Source organism: Elephas maximus, chromosome 25 (assembly GCF_024166365.1).
Source record: "Elephas maximus indicus isolate mEleMax1 chromosome 25, mEleMax1 primary haplotype, whole genome shotgun sequence".
Taxonomy (NCBI): domain Eukaryota; kingdom Metazoa; phylum Chordata; class Mammalia; order Proboscidea; family Elephantidae; genus Elephas; species Elephas maximus.
This window is the reverse complement of record NC_064843.1, coordinates 65,927,517-65,943,528: the sequence shown is the minus strand read 5'-3', so window position 1 is coordinate 65,943,528 and position 16,012 is coordinate 65,927,517.

Below are 16,012 nucleotides of genomic sequence, written 5' to 3'. Positions count from 1 at the left end.
GCTGTACTGCTCTCCATCATGAAAATCTCGCTGGGACCCACCGTGGCATCCTCCCCCTGACCCTCGAAGCCTGCCTATCTCTGGAGATGGCAGCCATGGAAAACACTGAGCCTCCATCCATGTTCAGCGGGTTCATGAAAATGAGCCTTAGCCTGGGCTGTAAGAGTTTCATTGTAAAGTATATACAGGTAATCCTGAACTTACAAAAAACTGAAGTTACGACTGTCTTTTTTGTACACTTTATTGTTAGTAATATGGACTACATACAGTGTTGCAGCATGTAATTTGCTCATGTTATCATCCTCAGAGATTCACTTGCAGATTGCGGTGCCATGAATTACTTACTACGGCCCTTCTAGCCGTGGTCTTTGTGACTCACACACAATGATTGAGTGGGACTATGCAAATAAGGTATAGGTATATGGAACCTGCGATGGTTATGTGCCAACTTGGCTGCAGCATGGTTCCTGGTATTGTTGTCCTCCATTTTACGTGTTGTGGATCCTGACCTGTACATGTTGATGAGGCAGGATTGGTGTAAGGTGTGTCTTGGGTTGCAGGCTTGCAGGAGGGTGTGACTCAAGCCTCACCCTTACCCAAGTCATACCCTTCCCTGGGGTGTGGCCTGCATCTAAGATATATATGTCTGTCCTGGTGAGGCTCTCTCTCTCTCTGCATCTGGATCCCGAGTTTGGTTCATGATCATTTGACCTCTCCAAAGTCCTGCTGTCTGACCTGCCAATTCTGGGATTTGCCTGCCTCCCCAGCCCCTTAGGCCAGCAGCCTATCATGTGACCTGGTTCACCAGCTTCCACAGCCTTGTGAGCCAGCAGCCTGTGGTCTGAGCTGCCTGTTTTGGTTCGTCAGCCCCTACAGCCACATGGGTAGAGGGAAGCCTGTGCCTAACTCACGAATTTGGGACTTGCCAACCTCCACAACCACATGAGCCATTTCCTTTATATGGTTTGGTTCCTGAGTTCTGTGAGACATTGAAGCAAATTAGGGAGCCCAAAGATGGAAGGGAAAGTACTGAGAGGAGAGGGAGTAGCTGGTGTTAGAGATGATAGAATGGTACAGCAGCTTGAAAAAGTTGAACATTTGGGACATCTTTAACCTCTGCCTCGTAGGAACCAGTTTTGTGCTGATCCTTATAAAAGAAATTATTCGTTTACAAATGTTCAGTGTTATGATTTATATTTCGAAACACTGCCATATAGCAGGCTATGGCCTGGTCTACAATGAAGCAGGCGTCAGTGTCAGAGTCAGAAGTCATAGGGAATAGAAAGTTGGGCAATGTTCAACTCTAACGATATGTAACAATTGAATTTCACAAGCACCCAACAGCTGTCACTTGATAATGCCCAGGATAGGCAATTTAAATCAAGATGTAACAGTGGTATCTTTACCTTCCGACACACAGCTATGGTTCAGCCTATGGACCAAGGTGCAATTGCCACTTCCAAAGCATACTACCTATGGACTACATTTGCTCAGGAAATAGCTGAAGCAGATGGGCGTACGGTAATATTATGAAATTTCTAGAAGAATTATGATATTCTTTGGGTGTATCTGAAACGTTGCATCTTCCTGGGAGGAAGTTACAGGAAAATGCATACTGGGGATATGGAAAAAATTCTGAGTTACATGAACACACTCTAAGCATTCAATCAGGATGGTATGATGGAAGAGATCAGTGGGAAAATTGTCCATGTGGCAGGAATGCTGAATTTAGAACTCGATGTCACCGACATGGAACAGCTCATAGATCACGAAGAAGGGAAATTGACAGATCAGGACTTTATGGATTTTGAAGAAAAAAGAAATGCTGAAAAAGATAGAAATAACAAGGAAGAGGAAAGAGAGAAGTTGTCAAAAAATTTTACACCGAAAGGATTAGCTGGATTTTTTTCTAAACTAAATTAGAGGCTTCAGTTGTTTGAAAACAAGGACCCAAATGCTGATCACCTTGCTAAAGTCAATAGGCAGATTTGGGAAGCAGTGAGATGGTACCATGAAAATACGAAGAAAAAAAGAAAAGGGCCATACAGACAACTCTCACTAATCTTCTGACTAGAAACACCACCTCCGTTCGTAGGGATAATCCAGATAATGCGGAACCTTCCTGTTACGGGTTGAATGACGTCCCCCAAATAAAATGTGTTGTAAATCCTAAACTTTATGCCTGTGGTTATAATCCCATTAGAGAATGGTTGTCTTTTTTATGTTAATGATGTAAGATCAGTGTAGGGTGAATCTTTTTTGAGGTGTAAAAAGAAAATTTTTTTTAAAAGAGATTAAACAAGCCAGCAGGGGAGACATGGGGAAAAATAGAAGCCAAGACACATGGAGATCTCCAAGAAACAGGAAAGGGTAAGATAAGGAGACAAGGGCCTTCCTCCAGAGCCGACAGAGAGAGAAAGCCTTCCCCTAGAGCCAGCATTCTGAATTTGCACTTCTAGGCTCCTACACTACGAGAAAATAAATTTCTGTTTGTAAAAACCATACAGTTGTGGTACTTCTGTTACAGCAGCACTAGATAAATAAGACACTTCAACAACTGACAAAATGCCAGTGTCATCTAACTCTTCTTCATAACTGGAGTACATTTTTATGATTTGTATATTTTTTATGTACATATATATGTAGTCCACCACGTGTCTGTTAGTTTGTCATACTATGGTGGCTTGGGTGTTGATACGGGAAGCTTTGCCACCTGTATTTCAAATACAAGCAGGATCGCCCTTGGTGGACAGGTTTCAGCTGAGCTTCCAGACTAAAAGCCAGACTAGGAAGAAGGACCCGATGGTCTACTTCTGAAAAGATTGGCTAGTGAAAGCCTTAAGAACAGCAGCAGAGCATTGTCTGACACAGCGCCCGAAGATGAGCCCCTCAGGTTGGGAAAAAAAAAAAAATTTTTTTTTTTTTTTGGAAGGCAGTCAAAATACCACTGGGGAAGAGCTGCCTCCTCAAAGGAGAATCAACCTTAATGATGTGGATGGAGTCAACCTTTCAGGGCCTTCATTTGCCAATGTGGTATACTCAAAAATAAGAAACAGCAGTAAACATCCATTAATAAAAGGAATATGGAACGTATGAAATATGAACCTAGGAAAATTGGAAGTTGTCAAAAACGAACATCGAATAAACATTGATATCCCAGGCATTATTGCCCTGAAATGGACTGGTATTAGCCATTTTGAATTGGACAATCATATGGTCTACTATGCCAGGAATGACAAATTGAAGAAGAATGGTGCTGCATTCATCCTCAAAAAGAACGTTTCAAGATCTGTCCTGAAGTACAATGTTGTCAGTGATAGGGTAATATCCATACATCTACAAGGAAGACCAGTTAATACGACTATTATTCAAATTTACACACCAACCACTAAAGCCAAAGATGAAGAAATTGAATATTTTTACCAACTTCTGCAGTCTGAAATTGATCAAACATGCAATCAAGATACATTGAGAATTACTGGTGATTGGAATGCAAAAGTTGGAAACAAAGAAGGATTGGTAGTTGGAAAATATGGCTTGGTGATAGAAACAATGCCAGGGATTGCATGAGAGAATTTTGCAAGACCAATGACTTCTTCATTGCAAGTACCGTTTTCAACAACATGAATGGCAACTCTACACCTGGACCTCGCCAAATGCCAGATGGAATACACAGGATTCAAATTGACTACATCCGTGGAAAGAGATGATGGTAAAGCTCAGTATCGTCAGTCAGAACGAGGCCAGGGTCCAACTGTAGAAGAGACCATCAATTGCTCACGTGCGAGTTTAAGTTGAAGTTGAAGAAAATTAGAACAAATCCACAAGAGCCAAAGTACGACCTTGAATATATTCCACCTGAATTTAGAGACTAACTCAAAAATAGATTTGACTCATTGAACACTAATGATGAAAGATCAGATGAGTTGTGGGATGACACCAGGGACGTCATTCACGAGAAAAGCAAGAGGTCATTAAAAAGTCAGGAAAGAAAGAAAACACCAAAATGATGTCAAAAGAGACTCTGAAACTTGCTTTTGAACATAGAGTAGCTAAAGCAAATGGAAGATATGATTAAGTAAAAGAGCTGAAGAGATTTCAAAGGATGGCTCGAGAAGACAAAGTATTATAATGAAATGTGCAAAGACCTGGAGATAGAAAACCAAAAGAGAAGAACACACTTTCCTCCAGAGCTGACAGAGAGAGAAAGCCTTCCCCTGGAGCTGACGCCCTGAAATTGGACTTGTAACCTGCTAGGCTGTGAGAGAATAGGTTTCTCTTTGTTAAAGCCATCCACTGCAGTATTTCTGTTATGGCAGCGGTAGATGACTAAGACAGTGGCCAAGCAACAGAGTTTGCTGGAGCTGCAAGCCGAGGAATGCCTCGGGCTACCAGAAACTCAAAAAAACCCAAAACCAAACCCAGTTCCATCGAGTCGATTCCTATAGGAGAGGGAAAAAAGAACCTTCCCCTAAAACCCTTCAAAGAGAACACGGCCCTGTTGACAAGTTGAATTCAGAGTCCTAGCCTCCAGGACTGTGAGACAGTAAGTTTGTATTGTTTAAAGTTTGTATTGTTTGTGGTACTTATGGTAACAGTGGCCCTAGAAAGCTAACACAGGGGTATTTACAACAGCGTGTGTGCAAAGGAGCTGCAGGGCACAGCGCAGCAGCCTGAAGCTAGTGGCAGCCAAGGCGCACTCCTAAGCCTAATGGATGAGGAAAGAGATCTAGAAGGTAGAGAAAGGGTCAGCTAGCCATTGTGGAGGGACAAGACAACACATGATATCTTTACAGGGAAATAGCCAAGAGAATAAACACTGTGATGGCACTCACCTTCTTCCCTCCACCTCTCGCCTGGGTACCTCATTGGCTAAGTGCAGCTGGAAGCCAGAGGGCACAGGAGCCCCACTGAGGTAGTCCATACTGGCCGGCGTGCTGGGCAGAGGGCAGGACAGAAAAAGGGTAGAGTGGGACTAGAGAGGCAAACAGAGATCTAGCCAGGGAGCTTTCCCTCTGTTTTAATTCCCTGAAAAAGCTATTAGTTTTCACTTTTTTGTCCATTTATTTTATGGATTGAGAAAGGGAGGTTCTATGATCTGGCTTCATTTTAGCTTCATTATCCATACACCCTCTCACTGTATTTTTAAAGTCAGTCACTACAATGCAGAGTGGGTCTGTGAAAACTCAGTTCTTTCCAGCTGAATCTGAACATATTCCAGCACCATACCTTAAATATATTTAAAAAAAATATATATATATTTTAGTAACGGTCAAATCTGACACAACTCAAATATGCCACAATGGGAAAGGGTAAAGTAAAATTCTGAATTATTTTTACTCTAAATGATTAGCCATTAAGTATGAAGATTTCTAGCAACGTGCTGTTGTTGTTAGGTGCCGCCAAGTCGGTTCCGACTCTTAGCGACCCTATGCACAACAGAACAAAACATGGCCCGCTCCTGCACCATCCTCACAATCGTTGCTATGCTTGAGCCCGTGGAGGCAGCCACTGTGTCAATCCATCTTGCTGAGGGTCTTCCTCTTTTTCCCTGACCTTCTATTTTACCAAGCATGATGTCCTTCTCCAGGGACTGATCCCTCCTGACAACATGTCCAAAATATGTGAGATGAAGTCTCGCCATCCTTGCTTCTAAGGAGCATTCTGGTTGTACTTCTTCCAAGACAGATTTGTTCATTCTTTTGGCCGTTCAAGGTATATTCAATACTCTTTGCCAACATCATAATTCAAAGGTGCCAATTCTTCTTTGATCTTCCTTATTCTTTGTCCAGCTTTCGATGCATATGAGGCAATTTAAAACACCATGGCTTGGGTCAGGGGCACCTTAGTCCTCAAGGTGACATCTTTGCTTTTCAACACTTCAGAGAGGTTTCTTGCAGCCTATTTGCCCAGTGCAATGGGTCTTTTGATTTGACCGCTGCTTTTTTCCACAGGTGTTGATTGTGGATCCAGGTAAAATGAAATCCTTTGACAACTTCAATCTTTTCTCCGTTTACCATGGTGTTGCTTATTGGTCCAGTTGTGAGGAGTTTTGTTTTCTTTATGTTGAGGTGTAATCCATGCTGAAGGCCGTGGTCTTTGATCTTCATCAGTAAGTGCTTCAAGTCCTCTTCACTTTCAGCAAGCAAGGTTGTGTCATCTGCGTAACGCAGGCTGTTAATGAGTCTCCCTTCATCCTGATGCCCTGTTCTTCTTCATATAGTCCAGCTACTCGGATTATTTGCTCAGCATACAGGTTGAATGGGTCTAGTAAAAGGATACAACCCTGCCACACATCTTTCCTGACTTTAAACCATGCAGTATCCTCTTGTTCCATTCAAACGACTGCCTCTTGATCCATGTATAGATTCCTCATGAACACAATTAAGTGTTCCAGAATTTCCATTCTTCAAAATGTTACTCATAATTTGTTATGAGCCACACAGCCAGATGCCTTAGCATAGTCAATAAAACACAGGTAAACATCTTTCTGGTATTCTCTGCTTTCAGCCGGGATCCATCTGACATCAGCAAAGATATCCCTGGTTCCATGTCCTCTTGTGAATCCGACTTGAATTTCTGGCAGTTCCCTGTCGATATACTGCTGTAACCACTTTAGAATGATCTTCCACAAAATTTTGCTTGCATGCGATATTATTGATATTGGTTGATGATTTCCCCATTCTGTTGAATCACTTTTCTTGGGAAGAGGCAGAAATATGGCTCTCTTCCAGTCAGTTGGTCAGGTAGTTGTCTTCCAAATTTCTTGGCCATAGATGAGTGAGCACTTCCAGCACTGCAACTGTTTGTTAAAACATCTCAATTGGTATTCCGTCAGTTCCTGGAGCCTTGTTTTTTGTTTTTTTAGCCAATGCCTTCAGTGCAGCTTGGACTTCTTCCTTCGGTACCATCAGTTCCTGATCATAATGCTACCTCCTGAAATGGTTGAATGTCGACCAATTCTTTTTGGTATAGTGACTCTGTGTATTCCTTCTATCTTCTTTTGACGCTTCCTGTGTCATTTAATATTTTCCCCGTAGACTCCTTCAGTATTGCATCTTAAGGCTTGAATTTTTTCCTCAGTTTTTTCAGCTTGAGAAATGCTAAGTATGTTCTTCCCTTTTGGTCTTCTATGTCCAGCTCTTTGCGGACATCATCATAATACTTTACTTTGTCTTCTACAGCTGCCCTTTGAAATATTCTGTTCAGGTCTTTTACTTCATCATATCTTCGTTTTGCTTTAGCTACTCGACGTTCAAGAGCAAGTTTCAGAGTCTCTTCTGATATCCATTTAGGTCTTTTCTTTCTCTTCTTTTTAATGACCTCTTGCTTTCTTCATGTATGTCTTTGATGTCATTCCAGAGCTTGTTTGTTCTTTGGTCATTAGTGTTCAACACGTCAAATCTATTCTTGAGATGGTCTCTAAATTCAGGTGGGATATACTCAAGGTCACACTTTGGCTCTCATGGACTTGTTCTAATTTTCTTCAGTTTCAAGTAGCAACATAGGAAATGCTTATGTTTCACAAACAAACAAAAAATACAAATAACTATACCCATTTTTGTCAAGTTGATTTGGCCTCATGGTGACCTCTAGGACAGAGTAGGAGTGCCCCATAGGGTTTCCAAGGTTGTAAATCTTTACAGAAGCAGACTGCCACATCCATCTCCCATGGAGTGGCTTGTGGGTTCCAACCACCAACCTTCTGGTTAGCAGCTAGCATTTAGCCACTGCATCACTAGGGCTTCTACAAATAACTATATACCCTATTAATATCTACAGATTCATAGGTTTGATAGATGAAGAGTTGATAGGAATACATGTACATAAAGAATGAAAGTGGTCTTGTTGGGTAGATAGAATAACTCATGAAAAGTTTCCTTTCCTAAAATTTCCTTTAATGCTTTTGTTGTTGTTGAGTGCCATTGAGTTGGTTCTGACTCATAGCAACCCCGTGTACAACAGAAAGAGACATTGCCCAGTCTTGCACCATTCTCATAATCCTTGCTATGTTTGAGCCCATTGTTGCAGCCATTGTGTCAATCCATCTCTTTGAGGTTCTTCCTCTTTTTTGATGACCCTCTACATTACCGAGCATGATGTCCTTCTCCAGGGATCAGTTCCATCTGACAACATGTCCAAAGTATGTGAGACGAAGTCTCACCTTCCTTGCTTCTAAGGAGCATTCTGGCTGTACTTCTTCTAAGACAGATTTGTTCGTTCTTCTAGCAGTCCATGGTATATTCAATATTCTTCACCAATACCATGATTCGAATGCATCAATTCTTCTGGAGGACGAATTGTGAAATAAGTCAATCACAAAAGGACAAACATTGTATGAGGATGCTATTATAAAATGACAACAAAAGGTTTACACACAGGGAAAAAAAGAAAAGAAAAAACATTCTTTGATGGTTACCTGGGATGGACGGGGGAGGGAAAGAAAATTACCAAATAGATAAAAGTCAGGTGTTAATAATGGTGAAGGGAAAGGCAATACGCAATGTGGGAGAAATCAGCACAACATAACTAAGGCAAGAGAGGACACTCAGAGGAACGAAAGAAGATATGGTTCAGGATCGACTCAATGGCAACAGGTTTATATATTTATTTATTTTTAATGGTAACTGCTATAGCATAGACAATCATACAAAAATAGTATCAACAAACAATGACTTAAAAATGGACACATAGGTAGGTAGATATGCCAAGATGTGTGGGAGAGTGTAAGGGAGCACACCCAAAGGCAGGTACAGGCTTGGTGGTAGATATTTCTACATACATGACTGTAGGTCCTCCTCGTATATTAATATAGACAATAGAGCACACAAGAAGCACAGTCAGGAAAACCTTTTACATGTAACCAAATACCTCGTGGGATGAAGTTCCCAGGCTTGAAAGCCAAGGACCATAGACTTGGGGGTCATCTGTGTCAACTGGCACAACGTAGTTCATAAAGCCAATGTTCTGCATCCTACTTTGGTGAGTAGTGCCTGGGGTCTTAAAACTTTGCGAACAATCATCTAAAATACACCTATTGGTCTCTTGCCTCCTGGAGCAAAGGAGTGAAGAAAACAAAAGACTCAAGGGAGCAATTAGTTCAATGGACTAATGGACCACATGAATCACAGCCTACATAACTCCAAGCCCAGAAGAACTAGACGGTGACTGGCTACCACTACCAACTGCTCTTACTGGGATCACAGCAGCAGGCCCTGGACAAAGCGGGAGAAAAAATGTAAAACGAAAAAATCAAATTCACAAAAAGGATCAGACTTACTGGTCTGACAGAGACTGGTGGAACCTCCAAGACTATGGCCCCAAGACACCCTTCTGACCGGGAACTGAAGCCATTCCCAGAGACCGCCTTCCAGCGAAACAGACAAGCCCGTAAAATAAACAATAACACCTGAGAAGAAAGCACTCCTTACAACGATCGATTATATGAGATCGAAAAGGCAATATTTGCCCAAAAGCAAAGATGAGAAGGCAGGAAGGGGTAGAAAATCAGGATGAATGCAAACTGGGAATCCAGGGCAAAAATGGGGAAGGAAAGCAAGGCCACAAAACACTTTATGTACAAACTAATCAAATGGGAATACAACTTGCTCTATAAACATTTACCTAATGCACAATGAAAAAAGAAAATATCATGGCTTTCATCAGGCACACCTTAGTCCTCAAGGTGACAGTTTTGCTTCTTAAAAGTTCAGAGGTAGGTCTTTTGCAGCAGGTATGCCCAATGCAAAACGTCCTTTGATTTCTTGACTGCTGTTTCCATGGGCACTGATCGTGGATTCAAGTAAAATAAAATCCTTGACAACTTCAGTATTTTCCCCATTTACCATGATGTTCCTTTTTGGTCCACTTGTGAGGGCTTTGGTTTATGTTATGGTGTAATCCATACTGAAGGCTGTAGTCTTTGATCTTCATCAGTAAGTGCTTCCAGTCGTCTTCACTTTCAGCAAGCAAGGTTGTATTATCTGCATATCGCAGGTTGTTAATGAGTCTTCCTCCAACCCTAATGCCTCATTCTTCTTCATATAGTCCAGCTTCTCAGATAATTCATTCAGCATATAGATTGAATAAGTATGGTGAAAGGATATACACATCTTTCCTGATTTTAAAGCAAGAAATACCCCCTTGTTCTATTAGAATATTACATTAAATAATAATGTGAAAGGAAATGAAAGGACAATCTGGGAAACAATCCGTATTCTTTCCCTTTAAGCAATTGTACGGGCAGCTTAGAACCATAACTTTAAGGATAACTGTAGTAAGTATAGGTAAGTTGGGTCTTAGATTATATCATATAAATTGTCTCTGTTTTTTATGCCCATTTGCTATATTTAAAAATATCAATTTCAAAATTTTTTGGTAAACATTCGTATCAACTACTGAATAATATTAACTAATGATATTAATGTATATTTTCTCATAAATATCCATTTTAGCTTTATTTATTACTTTCTTTGTTTCCTCTAAAAGATATTTGTGTATATTTAATTTTACCTCTCCTAATTTGTGGGTCTAAATTTTATGCAATACTTCAAGGAAATATTAAATAATATTAACGAAGTTGCATTTGCAAATATTTGTAGCAATTTTGACATGGTGTAAAATGTCCCTTCCCCACTTACATACGGAACAAACTAATTGTTGTCTTGAAAAGTTAGAAAAAAAGTCTTAACAAAAAACATGTACCAAAGTTCCTCTGAAATTTGCCATTCAAACACTCTTGGGTTTTGCAAATCTACGAGGAAAATGCAAAGAGCTGCTATAAATAGAATAGTTGAATTCTGTCTTTGAAGGTGCCCAACGCACGGAAGCCCGACCTCATCGAGATGAACGGAGGACATTTATTTTCATCAAGACAGAGGGTTAATGACTTTGGATGAAGATCCTTTTGAAATTACTTTCTTCTCTACCCTCTGAGACAGAGCACAGTGGACAGGATGTGGCCTTTTCTGAGTGCCTCTGTCCCCCTCTTACTGTTCCCCACAGAGAGCAAAGGCTGAGATCACTGCAGGAGGCCAGCGGAAGGGGGAGCAAGTGTGGGACAGCAGGACCAGGACCGGTGAGGTGAGGCGCTGGTCCTCAGCCTGGTGGTTCTTCACAGCTTTGTCAACGCAATCAGAGCACACTAGAGGAGAGGGACTGGCTCATTCTCACCTTACTGTGGTGGTTTGAAAATGTCTGCAAATCCTTTGAGGCCCTTCCATCCAGAGATGGAGTCTAATTCCAGGCCCCTTGAACATGTGTGTGTCTTAGTGATTCAAATCAACAAGAAGTAATGTCTTGCAACTTTCGAGGCTAGGTCATCAGATTAAACAGTTTCTGCCTGGCTCACTTTCTGTCACAGGACATGCATCTCTGGAGTTCTGAGCCACCATGTATGAGATGAGATTGAGAGAAACAGAGAGGCCAAGGATCCCGTCCTCTAGCTATTGGAGTCTTCCCAGCCCAGGTACCAGGCATGCGATTAAAGAAGGCTTTGACTTTACTCCAGTCCCATGTGCCATCTAAGTAAGAGAATCTGTGTGACAACCACCCTGCTGAACCCAGTCCTACCCTAGAATCATAAGTGGCAGTAATAATAAGTTATTGCTGTTACTTTAGACACATTCGAAACAGGGATGGAACACTAAATATAGAGTCATCCACACATGAGAATGCTGACTTATGAATTTACACTGAGCACCATGATTGTTTATGGGGACCAAAATATGACCGGAAACAGAACTTAACACAAGAATTCTAGTGAAAGCAGTTTATTGGGAGATGATACTAGTAACACCATCAGGGGTGTGGGAACAAGTAAGAGAAGTGTAATGGAAGGGACAAATAAGGGAATCCGATAAAGGGTGTGGAACAAGCAGTTTCCACCGTGAGCAACTGGAGCCCAATCCTACTGGCGCCCTCTGGGAGACAGTGGAGAGCCCGGCACAGTTAGTCCACCAGTGTCATTGCTGTTGTTAGGTGTCGTCAAGTCAGTTCTTACTCACGGCAACCAACCCTATGTATAAAAGAATGAAACACTACCTAGTTTCATTCTGTGCCATCCTCACAATCTTTGCTATGTTTGAGTCCATTGCTGCAGCCATTGTGTCGATCCATCTCATTGAGGGTCTTTGACTTTTTTGATGACCCTTTACCTTACCAAGCATGATGTCCCTCTCCAGGAACTGGTTTCTCCTGACAACCTGTCCAAAGTATGTGAGAAAGTCTCCCCATTCTCACTTCAAAGGAGCACTCTGGCTGTACTTCTTCCAAGACAGACTTATTCATTCATTCTTCTGGCAGTCCATGGTATACTCAATATTCTTTGCCAACACCATAATTCAAAGGCATCAATTCTCCTTCTGTCTTCCTTATTCATAGTCCAGCTTTCACATGCATATGAGATGACTGAAAATACCACAACTTAGGTCAGGTACACCTTAATCCTCAAAGTGACATCTTTGCTTTTCAACACTTTAAAGAGGTCTTTTGCAGATTTGCCCAATGCAATATGTCCTTTGATTTCTTGACCGCTGCTTCCATGGGTATTGATTATGGATCCACGTAAGATGAAATCCTTAACAACTTCAATCTTTTCTCCATTTATCGTGATGTTACTCATTGGTCCAGTTGTGACGATTTTTGTTTACTTCACACTGACGTGCAATCCATACTGAAGGCTGTGGTCTTTGATCTTCATCAGTAAGTGCTTCAAGTCCTCTTCACTGTCAGAAAGCAAGTTTGTGTCATCTGCATATTGCAGGTTGTTAATGCATCTTCCACCAATCCAGACACTGCATTCTTCTTCATACAGTCCAGCTTATTTGCTCAGCATATAGACTGAATAAGTATGGTGAAAGGATACAACCTTGACACATACCTTTAATGATTTTAAACCATGCATATAGGTTCTGCATGAGCACGATTAAGTGTTCTGGAATTCCCATTCTTCGAAATGCTATCCATAATTTGTTATGATCCAAACAGTGAAATGCCTTTGCATAGTCAATAAAACACAGGTAAACATCCTTCCGGTATTCCCTGCCTTCAGCTAAGATACATCTGACATTAGCAATGATATCCCTCATTCCATGCCCTCGTCTGAATCCAGCTAGAATTTCTGGCAGAAGAAATTTGGCTGTTTATCTCCTGTGATGGTTAATGTTATGTGTCAACTTGGCTAGGCTATGATTCTCAGTGGTTTGGCAGACACTATGTAATTCCCTTCCATTTTGTGATCTGATATGAGCAGCCAATCAGTTGAAAGGCATTTCCTTGGGGGTGTGGCCTGCCTCCAGTATATAAATGATCTGCCAAAGCTCACTTTTTCTTGACCCTGCACTTTTCTCCTCACCTGACCTCCAGTTCCTAGACTGTAAGCCTGCAGAAGTCTTTGGGCTGCCTCCTAACCTGCAGGTTTTGGATTTGCCAACCCCTGCAACCTCAGTGAGCCAGCAGGAGTCTTCAGCCTGTCACCTGACCCACGGATTTGGGACTCACCAGCCCCCACCATTTCATGAGTCATTCCCTGAAGGAAATTTCTCTCTCTCTCTCTCTATACATGTATCTGTCTTAGTTATCTAGTGCTGCTGTAACAGAAACACCACAGGTGGATGGCTTCAACAAAGGGAAATTTATTTTCTCACAGTCTAGTAGGCTAGAAGTCCAAATTCAGGGTGTCCGCTCCAGGGGAAGGCTTTCCATCTCTGTTGGCTCTGGACGAATGTCTTTGTCAATCTTCCCCCGGACCAGGAGCTTCTCCACGCAGGAACCCTAGGTACCAAGGACACGATCTGCTCCAGGCGCTGCCTTCTTGGTGGTATGAGGTTCCCCGCTCTCTGCTTGCTTCCTTTCCTTTCATCTCTTGCAAGATAAAAGGTGGTACAGGCCACATCACAAGGAAACTCCCTTTACATTGGATCAGGGATGTGACCTGAGCCAGTGTGTTTGTTACATCCCATCCTAATCTCAACACAATCCAATCTTGCCTTATTAACCACAGCCAGAGATTAGGATTTACAACACATAGGAAAGTTATATCAATCACAAAATGGAGAATAACCACACAATACTGGGAATCATGGTCTAACCAAGTTGACACACATTTTGGGGGGACATAATCCAATCCATGACAATATCTATATATGCTTCACTGGTTTTGATCCTCTAGAGAATCCAGACTAAGACATCTGCCAACTTCCCAACAGCCACTGATTGAGGGCTGCTCCTAGGGGGCAAGGAGGTACTGATTCCGCTGTTAATGAAGTTAACTAAACACCCCACTCCTACATACAAGAAGAGCAGGCTAGAAGGCCAAAGAAAACCCTCAGGGAGAACTGCACAGTGCTGTCAACTAGGACCAGTAAGCACGGAAATATTAAGTGCTAATCACACTGACTATGGAAGCAGAGAGAGGGGTACCAGATGGCACTAAACCAACAACCAACCCTGACTCAGCGACCCAACAGGACAGAGTAGAACTGCCCCATGGGGTTTCCAAGGAGCTGCTGGCGGATTCAAACTGCCAACCTGTTGTTTAGCAGCCAAGTTCTTAACCGCTGTGCCACCAGGGCTCCAGATGGCACTAAGTGAACTCACTAAGTGGTAGCTGCAGCTGCACTGAGCTCCATGGTGGACACCTCCCAGTGAACTGGGCACTTGCCAGACCAGTCAGGACACCAGCCCCAGCAATCCTGGAGATGCCCTGCATTCATGCCCCAGGCTCTCTCCCTCATCGCTAGACTCCACACAACACTGTCCCCACAATGTGCCTCATTCTATGGACACGTGCAGATGATCAGCAGTGGGGGGAATGTTCTATATCTGTGCACTCCAGTACAACACTTGAAAAGTTACCAGGCAACTGAGGAATGGAATTTTATGTTTCATTTAAATATTAATATTATTTAATTTAAATGAAAACAACCGAATGTGTAAGCAGCCACCATACTGTGCAGCACAGGTCTAGGCCAAGGACCTTGGATCTACTCCGGGATAGCTCCTACCCCGAGGCACTTCTGCCCCCTCTTTGGCCCACACCATGGGTGGCTCTCATTTTCTCTCCTTCTCTGAGGATTCCACATCTGTCCCTCTAGCTTGTCCTTATTCTGTGAGATTCATCTCTCCCCTCCACCCTTGCTTTCACCTAGCCTTATAGGAGGAGAAAAGACTTGCTGTACACAGCAAATAATTCTTTGGAGTTTCTCCTCCACCTGGGTGTGGACTAGAGGGAGGATGACAGTGTCCTTAGGTTTCCTGTGAGAAAGAAAAAAAAAAAACCCAAACCCATTGCCGTTGAGTAGATTCCAACTCATAGCAACCCTATAGAACAGAGTAGAACTGCCCCATATGGTTTCCAAGGAGCAGCTGGTAGATTCAAACTGCCCATCTTTTGGTTAGCAGCCAAGCTCTTAACCACTGTGCCACCAGCGTTTCCTGAGAAAGAAAAGAGTAAGGGAAATGCCCAGGAACAACCCAAAATTTCAAAACATACTGCTGCCACTCTTAATTTACAGTTTTTCTCTCTTCACTCCTACATTTACTGCCACCTCCAGTTTCCTGACTCCTTCCCCCATATGGCTCCAAAAGTATTCACTGTGAAATAAGCTTGTCCAAGTTAGAACAATGCATGTAAGGACAGTAAATAAGCTCTGTACAGATATGCAAGACTTCCTCCTCTTTGTAGTGTCCTGAAATGAATGAACTCTGTGATATATGCTTTAGATATCTTTCTTTGTAGGAGTTTGGCCTCTCTTGCCTTTCCCTCTAAAGACAGGCTTCATTTTCTTAAATTTTGCATGCTAATGTCCACAACCTTATTTATTAGTTTGAAATTTTCACAAATTCTCACTTGGCAGCGATACTCATACTTGCTCCACCATCTCGACTTTGGCATTGCCAAGTGTAATCCGTCTAGACATTGCATTAAAAAATAACTATCGCTGGAAGAGGCCTGCAAGTCTGGCACACGATTCTATCTACCTATGGATACTTCCAGGAGATTAAAGTCCTC